Genomic DNA, 8,532 nt, shown 5'->3' with positions numbered 1-8,532 from the left:
CACTCTGAGACTCCTTTGGGTAGTGAAGGGCAGGGTATAAATCCAATCTCTTCTTCTTCTTCTTCTTTAACCTCACAGGGTGTCTGTTGTGGGGAGGGGAAGGGAAAGGAGTTTGTAAGCCACTGAGACTCCTTTGGGTAGAGGGCAGGGTATAAATCCAATCTCTTCTTCTTCTTCTTCTTTTACCTCACAGGGTGTTAGGGCAGGGTATAAATCCAATCTCTTCTTCTTCTTCTTCTTTAACCTCACAGGGTGTCTGTTGTGGGGAGGGGAAGGGAAAGGAGTTTGTAAGCCACTGAGACTCCTTTGGGTAGAGGGCAGGGTATAAATCCAATCTCTTCTTCTTCTTCTTCTTTTACCTCACAGGGTGTCTGTTGTGGGGAGGGGAAGGGAAAGGAGTTTGTAAGCCACTCTGAGACTCCTTTGGGTAGTGAAGGGCAGGGTATAAGTCCAATATATTATTATTATTTCACAGTTGGATTTTGTTGTTTACCAATCTCCATGTGAGGCCTGGAGATTTCCAGAAATTATAACATCTCCACATGTTATCCACATCTAGGGAGATCAGTTTTCCTGGGGAAAATGGCAGCTGGGGGGGGGACACGATTCTATGGCGCTATTCCCCACTGTGGTCCCTCCCCAAACGCTCCTCCAGGCCCTATCCCCCAAATCTCCAGGAATTTCTTAAGTGAAGTTGGCAACCCTAACAGGTAGGTTTGCTAACATTTGGGGGGAGGGTTCCTGGTCCTTTAACAGAAGGCTTAATGGGTGGAAATGGGTGGGTGACACTATTAATGGACTGGAGGTCAATCAGAGCCTCTGGTAAACAACAGCCCATTGAAACTTTGTTAAAGGGACAGAGCATTTTCCCCCCTCCAGGGAGTTTTCAGCTCTAATAGGATTGTCAGCTGGCCTGAAGGAAAATGCCCTGTCCCTTTAAGAGAGGCTTAAATGCGGTGTCATTTACCCGGTGATGTTGCTTCACTCCCTGCCCTGGAAAGCACCAGCTGTCCGTTTCCACAATTTGGGCTTCTGTGTCTAGCATGTCATCTTTAGCCTAAAAAAGCCCCCACATGACAATAATAAAGGTGTCCTACTTTACAGGGCTGTTGTCAGAGGTCGATTCGGGGGAATCGCGGGGTATCGCAGTTCCCCCAGGTGAGGGGCGGGGGCGGGGCACACGACGAAGCCCCGCCCCTTGCTTCCGGCCGCCCCGCTTCCGGCCCTCATTCAGCCAGGAGGAGGCAGAAGAAGAGGGAGGGTAAGTTGCTTCCTCCCCGCCTCTCCCCACCCCTGCCTGCCTGGGGCCAGGGAGGGCCTTCGCGGGGCTTCCTCGCACTCCCGCTGGCCTTGCAGGTCCACCGCCGGGCATTATGATGTCAGGGGGTGTGGCATATGCTAATGAGTTATGCTAATGAGTTCCCCTAGCTCTTTTTCTACGAAACTACCCCTGGCTGTTGTAGACATTAATGAGACAATGCATGTGATGGATGTTGAGCTTTTGAAGTATGCTGTGCAAATGCAGCGTATTCTCGCAGTGCACTTCGAGCCACTCCTGATCTAGGCTTTTCGTGAGCTGCGTGTGGTACGCCAGTCCCTGCTGCCTTTGAAAACAAATAAATCTGGGCAAACTCAAAGAAATCCTCCATTGTCTCTCGCAGGGGTCATTTCGTAGGAAAAGAGGTGCAGGAGCTCATTAGCATAACTCATTAGCATAACTTATTTGCATATGCCACACCCCCTGACATCACTGGAAGTGTGTCAGAAGGCAACACCCACCGCTCAGGCTCCACTGGACTCTTTTGGATTGCTAGCTATTGGGGGGGAGCGGAGGGAACGTGCAGATCTGCCCTCCCAGAGGAAGGAGAGCTTGTACCTGAAGGCAGGTTGGGGGCTCTGGAATCTACCTGGCTGCTTCTTGCTCCTTGTGGCCCGACTGAGGGCTGCTGGGAGCAGGGGGTGGGGCTTGTTGCATGTGCCTGCCCCCTGGGCTCCTTACTGACGGAGCTCCGCTCCTGTGCACTCCCGCAGGAAATGACCCCTGGTCTCTCGACAGAAAATGAATCTTGCTGCTTTAAGTAGGACAAAGATCATTTTCCAGCTGTGACCTCCCCCCCCCCTTGGGATTTCAGCAGACGGGAAGAAGAGACAGGCAGAACGGTTTCCGTTTTTGCTCTTGTGCTTGGTTGTGAACTGAGGCAGATCACGAGAGAGAGGGCAGGAAGGGTTGCCTCAGTGCTTAGTTCTCACGGCCTTTTCTTACACGCCCAGGGAAATGCTGATCGCCAATTTGGGGTCAGGAAGCAATTGTTCTCCAGGCCAGTTTGTCTGGAGATCCTGGAGGTTTTTTGTCATCTCCTGGGCATGGAAAAGCAGTCACTTGGGGTGTGTGTGGGGGTATTTGTGAGTTTCCTGTATTGTGCAGGGGGCTGGACTAGATGACCTTGGAGATCCCTTCCATCTCTATGTTTCTATGATTCTGTTCTATGATTCATCCCTTTCTTCTCCAGTTTGGTGTAGTGGTTAAGTGCGCGGACTCTAATCTGGGAGAACCAGGTTTGATTCCCCACTCCTCCACTTGCACCTGGCTGGATGACCTTGGGCAAGCCGTAGTTCTGTCAGAGCTGTTCTTTCAAGGGCAGTTTCTGTCAGAGCTCTCTCGGCCCCACCTACCTCACAGGGTGTCTGTTGTGGGGAGGGGAAGGGAAAGGAGTCTGTAAGCCGCTCTGAGACTCCTTTGGGTAGTGAAGGGCGGGGGTATAAATCACATCTCTTCCTCTTCCTCTTCTTCTTCTCACAGCCTGGCTCGTGACTGGCAGGCATGAATTTTGTTCCCGTCTTTGTCTGGAAATGGAGAACAGACGGAGACTCAGGACAGTCAGCGGGTTGGACCACTTGGGGGAGGTCAGTCACTCCCGGCCTCCGTTGCTCGTCTGTAAAATGGAAATGATGGTGGACTTGGTTGCTGCCGAGAGGACCGAGAGAGGCAAATAATATTTGTTGGGTTTGATGACAAAGTCTCTATCCTGTGTCCTGCCCTGCCCTGGATAGCCCAGGCTAGCCCAATCTCATCGAATCTTGGAAGCAAAGCAGGGTCAGCCCGGCTTCGTATTTGGACGGGAGAGCACTGAGGAACACCAGGGTCTCGACACTGAGGCAGGCAATGGCAACCACCCCTGAAAACCCTGCGGGGTCACCATAAACCGGCTGTGATTTGATGGAAAGCTGGGGAATTCCTGGAGATATGGGAAGCGAGGTTTGGGAAGGGGCAGGACCTCAGCAGGACGTGATGCCATAGAGTCCCTCCTCCAAGGCAGCCATTTTTTCCGGGGGGAACGATCTCTGAAGGTAACTTGTCATCCCAGGAAACCTCCAGGCCCCACCTGGAGGCTGGGAACCCTGGTGTCCTGCCTTCCTGCCCTTACAAGGACCACCCAAGGTGGCTAATAAATCATACAAATCACATTTTAAAACCATTACTTCGCATTTATGGGGCCTTTTTCATGGCTCAAAGAATTCCACACACGTTGTCACAATAACCCTCAGAACATCCCTGCCAGGTAGGCCAGTATGATGGCAACTCCCATGTAGCAGAGGGAACACTAAAGCCAAGAGTTTGCTGCTGAGACGGGATTGGAACTGGCCGCCTTGGGAAATACAGGTCGTTCCAGGAAGCTCAGAGTGGTTTTCGCCTGGTCCAGTTGGCAACCCGACTTTCAAGTACGTGCTTAAGTTCACATGCTAACAAAGTACAGAAAGACTCTCAGAACATGAGCCTGGCAAACAAGAGGATCACGTCAATTTCCCACGGAGACTCCAGAGGCACCTTTAAGACCAACAAAGTTTTATTCAAAGTGTGAGCTTTTGTGTGCAAGGCACACTCATACTTTGAATAAAGGTATTTGGGAAAGTGTGCGTACAGATGCAAGCGCATACTTTACATGGAACTTTTTCGGCCTTAAAGGTGCCACCGGACTCTAAATTGGTTCTACTCAGGGGTCATTTCGTAGAAAAGGAGCTGCAGGAGCTCATTAGCATAACTTATTAGCATATGCCACACACCCTGACATCACCGGAAGTGTGCACCAGCCCCTCTGACAAGCAGAAGCACCTGGGATCCATTCTTTCCCCCCCTCTCCCTTCCCTTCGCCTCCACGTCGGGCGAAGGAAAAGGGGAGGGGGAGGATCTCAGGCGCTTCTGCCTGACAGAGGTGCTGGCGTGCCCACAGCCAGCCTGGGTGAATTATAGAATAATAGACTCATAGAGTGGGAAGGGACCTCCAAGGTCATCTAGTCCAACCCCCTGCACAATGCAGGAAATTCACCAATACCCCCCACACACCCCAGTGACCCCTGTTCCACACACAGAATATAATTTAAAAAAAAAACCTTCCAGGATCACTGGGAGTCAAACTGGCCTGGAGAAAGATTGCTTCCTGGCCCCAAAGTGGCAATCAGCATTTCCCTGGGTGTGGGAGAAAGGGCCACAAGAACTTCCTGCTCTACCTCTCGTGATTTGCTTAAGTTCACACAATCAGCATTATGATCCTTTTAAAGTTGAAAGCATGATATAAATGCAAAGGACTATTTGTAAGATTATCTGTAAGACACAAGACCAGGACAAGTTACTTTTTTCGCACCATAGAGAACAATTGAGGGGATAGGGGCAAGCTGTTTGGGGGCCCATAGAATTGGACCCCCTGGTCCAATGTTCTTCAAACTTGGTTGGTATCTTGGGGAGAGGCTCCAGCAGCTACCCTATGAGTTTGGAGCCTCTCCCTCAAACTCCCTCCCCTCCAGCCCCCAGAATATACCCTATGGTTTTGCCATTGACTTCAATGGCCCATAGGATATAATGGGGCTGAAATTGACATTCGGTAGGCCCTTTTTCAGGGCCAGCTGTTCTAGCGGGGAGCCTGAAAAAGGAGGGGCGGGGGGGGCGGCTCTGCAGGCCGTTTTTCAGGCCTGGAGGCCCACGGCAGGGGGGCATAACTTTTTAAAGAGCCCCTAAGGACAGCTGGGGGAGCCAGAATGACCTCTTGCGTGAGAGGTGGAATTTGCCCCTACAAGTCCAAGGCCACCACCCCGGGGCTCAGGGAGGCAAGGGAACATTTCGCCCCGCCCCTTCCCCCGCGCAGCCGAAGCCGAGAACAGTGACAGCGGCCATAACTTTTTAAAGAGCCCCTCCCGAGAGCTCGGGGAGCCAGAATGACCTCTTGCGTGTGACCTCACGTGAGAGGTAGAATTTGCCTCTAGGAGTCCAAGGCCACCACCCTGGGGCTCAGGGAGGTGGGGAAACATTCCCACACACACACCATGTCCCAACTGATGGCTGGTGGGAGCAGGGGGCGGGGATTGTGTGCCCGCCCCCTGGGCTCCAGGCTGGTGGAGCGGTGCTCCGGTGCACTCCGGCAGGAACAGAGGCCTGGTTCTACTGCTTCAGACCAACAGGGCTGACCACCTGGATCTATTTCCATTGAGACTGTGATGGGGACCAGAAGCAGAGAATAGATCCAGTTGGTCGGCCGTGTTGGTCTGAAGCAGTAGAACAAATTTAGAGTGCAGTGGCATCTTTAAGACCAACAAAGGTCAACTCCAGGCGTGAGCTTTCGTGCGCACGCACACTTTTTCAAATACATTGGAATGGCTGGTAAGGTTCAAACTGATAGCCAGAGAATGAACAGCAAATTAACATGTAACATGACGATGTTCAAGATATGCAAAGTGAAAACTAAATAACAAGTCAACGTTATCAGGTCAACAGCTGTAAAGCAGTAAATATATCAGAATAGCCGATAAATGTCCAAAGGTCAGAAGCGGAGAAGACACTGTATGGCACTCTATGTGAATCAATCTTGTTTTAGGTGTATCGTTTGAATTTTAATAAAACACACTGGTGGTGGAGAGTACCATCGAACCACAGCCGACTTATGGTGACCCCACAGGTATTCAAGGCAAGAGATGTTCAGAGGTGGTTTGCCATCGCCTGCCTCTGATTAGCAAGCCCGGGCTTCCTTGGTGGTCTCCCACCCAAGTACTAACCAGGACCGACCCTGCTTAGCTTCTGAGATCTGACCTGGTCGGGCTACCCTGGGTCATGCAGGAGAGAGAGAACCTCTCCACATCAGAATTTGATGGAGAAGATACTAAGAGCAAAGATTCCATTTACTCCAGAGGTCTTGCTGTTGAATATATTTCCAAATGATTACGAAAAAGAGAATAGGTATTTGACTGTTTATATGACGACAGCTGCAAGAATTTTATATGCCAAATATTGGGAAACTATGGTGATACCAACGAAACAGGAGTTTGTGAATAAACTTTTTGAAACAGCAGAAAATGATAAACTGACTTTAGAAATGAGATTAAGCAAAGAGTGGACATTTCAAAAAACATGGAAAAAGTTTTATGATTGGTATAATGTAAGCACAATAGAAGATTAGGCAATTATGGCACAATGGACTTGAGAACACAGAAGACAGAAGAATGGAAAGTGATAGAGCGTTTCTATTAATTAAGTAATTGGAGATAAGCATATAATGTAACTGTACTCTTGGTATACATGTTATGTGTAGTAGAGTGTCTGTTTGTAGTGTGTAGATTTGTTTGTTGTAGATTATAAAAGAAAAATTAATAAAAGTGTACCTTGTTGTTGTTCAGTCGCACAGTCGAGTCCGACTCTTCGCGACCCCATGGATCATCTCCTGCCAGGCCCTCCTGTCTTCCGCCGTCCTCCACTATTGGGCTCGATTTCATGTTTGTTGCATCGATGATACTGTCTAACCATCTCATCCTTTGCCGTCCCCGTCTTCTTTGACCTTCAATCTTTCCCAGCATCAGGGTCTTCTCCAGTGAGTGCTCCCTTTTTTAAGTACCTACTTAAAAAAAAAAAAAAAGAATTCCATCCAATGCAGAGAAGTCCTCCTCGAGAGAAAGCCCATGGCCTACTTTGACCAGTAGGTGGCACTCTCGGCACACGCACAGCGGAATCCATGCATCCGGATTAAGTCTCATTTCTCTTTTAAAACTAATTGGTTAACTTTTTTTTTTTTTTACAAACCCATTTTTCATATTGCATTGGACAGCAGCAAGAAATGAGATGGTTAGACAGTGTCATAGACGCAACAAACATGAAGTTGAGCAAACTTCAGAGGACGGCGGGAGACCGGAAGGCCTGGCGTGATCTGGTCCATGGGGTCGCGAAGAGTCGGACTCAACTGTGCGACTGAACAACAACAACAAAAGCAGCAAGAAATACAACTCTAGAAAGAAAAGTGGGGAGGTGGGATTGAAAAGGAGGAGGAAAAAAATTGCAGTGAAGTTTGTGAAACTGCAGGAAAATTGTTGTTGCTTTGTTCACTGTCAGGGTGGCCTGGAGGAAAAACTGACCAATTCCTTTAACAGAGGCTTAATGGGAAGTTATTTACCAGGTGATATTATTGAGCTCCATGCCAGCAAACCTTCAGCTGCCCATTTCCACATATTAAGCCTCTTTTAAAGGGACAGGGTCCTGCCTTAGGTCAAGATGGGTAGCCATGTTAGTCTGTCTGTAACAGTAGGAAAGAGCAAGAGTCCAGGAGCACATTACGGACTAACAAGATTTGTGGCAGAGTGTTATGTCCTGGGCCTGACATCAACTGACCCAGCTTGGGAACACAGAACAATAGACTGCTAGGATTCTGAACGGAACCTATCGACCAGGAGTACCTCTGTAAATAGCCTATCACGGGTAGTAGGTGTGTGGGGGGTATGGTGTTGTGCACAGATTTAAGCAGGGCTTCGGTCCTGCTAGGGTTGTCTTATAGTTGAGCTAATCACTGAATAAAGCATGAGCTGATCAATAATCATGTGTCGAACCCAGTATATTTTACAGGGGGTGAGTTTTTGTGACTCACGAAAGATCTTCCCCTGCCGCAAATCTTAACAGTCTTTAAGGAGCTGCTGGACTCTGGCTCTTTTTCAGGGTGCTGACTTTAATGGTACGGGATAGCTGTTATCTTGTCAGATCTCGTAAGCCAAGTCTTGCAGAAAAGGGCAACTCGAATGATAAAAGGGTTGGAACACTTTCCCTATGAGGAAAGGTTAAAGCGCTTAGGGCTCTTTAGCTTGGAGAAAAGACGACTGAGGGGTGACATGATCGAGGTTTATAAGATTATGCATGGGAAAGAGCAGGTAAAGAAAGAGGTACTTTTCTCCCTTTCTCACAATACAAGAACTTGAGGGCACTCCATGAAACTGCAGAGCGGTCGGGTTAGAACGGATAAAAGGAAGTACTTCTTCACCCAAAGAGTGATTAACACATGGAATTCACTGCCACAGGAAGTGGTGGGTGCTACAAGCATGGACGGCTTCAAAAGGGAATATGGAGCAGAGGTCCATCAGTGGCTATTAGCCACAAGGTATAGATAGGGGCTCTGGGGCAAGTGATGCTCTGTCTTCTTGGTGCTTGGGGGGGGGTCAACAGTGGGAGGGCTTCTAATGTCCTGGCCCCACTGCTGGACCTCCTGATGGCACTGGTATTTCTGGCCACTG

The sequence above is a fragment of the Gekko japonicus genome, unplaced genomic scaffold, assembly GCF_001447785.1.
Source record: "Gekko japonicus isolate JY-2015 unplaced genomic scaffold, Gekko_japonicus_V1.1 scaffold1285, whole genome shotgun sequence".
Taxonomy (NCBI): Eukaryota; Metazoa; Chordata; class Lepidosauria; order Squamata; family Gekkonidae; genus Gekko; species Gekko japonicus.
This window is presented reverse-complemented; position numbering follows the sequence as displayed.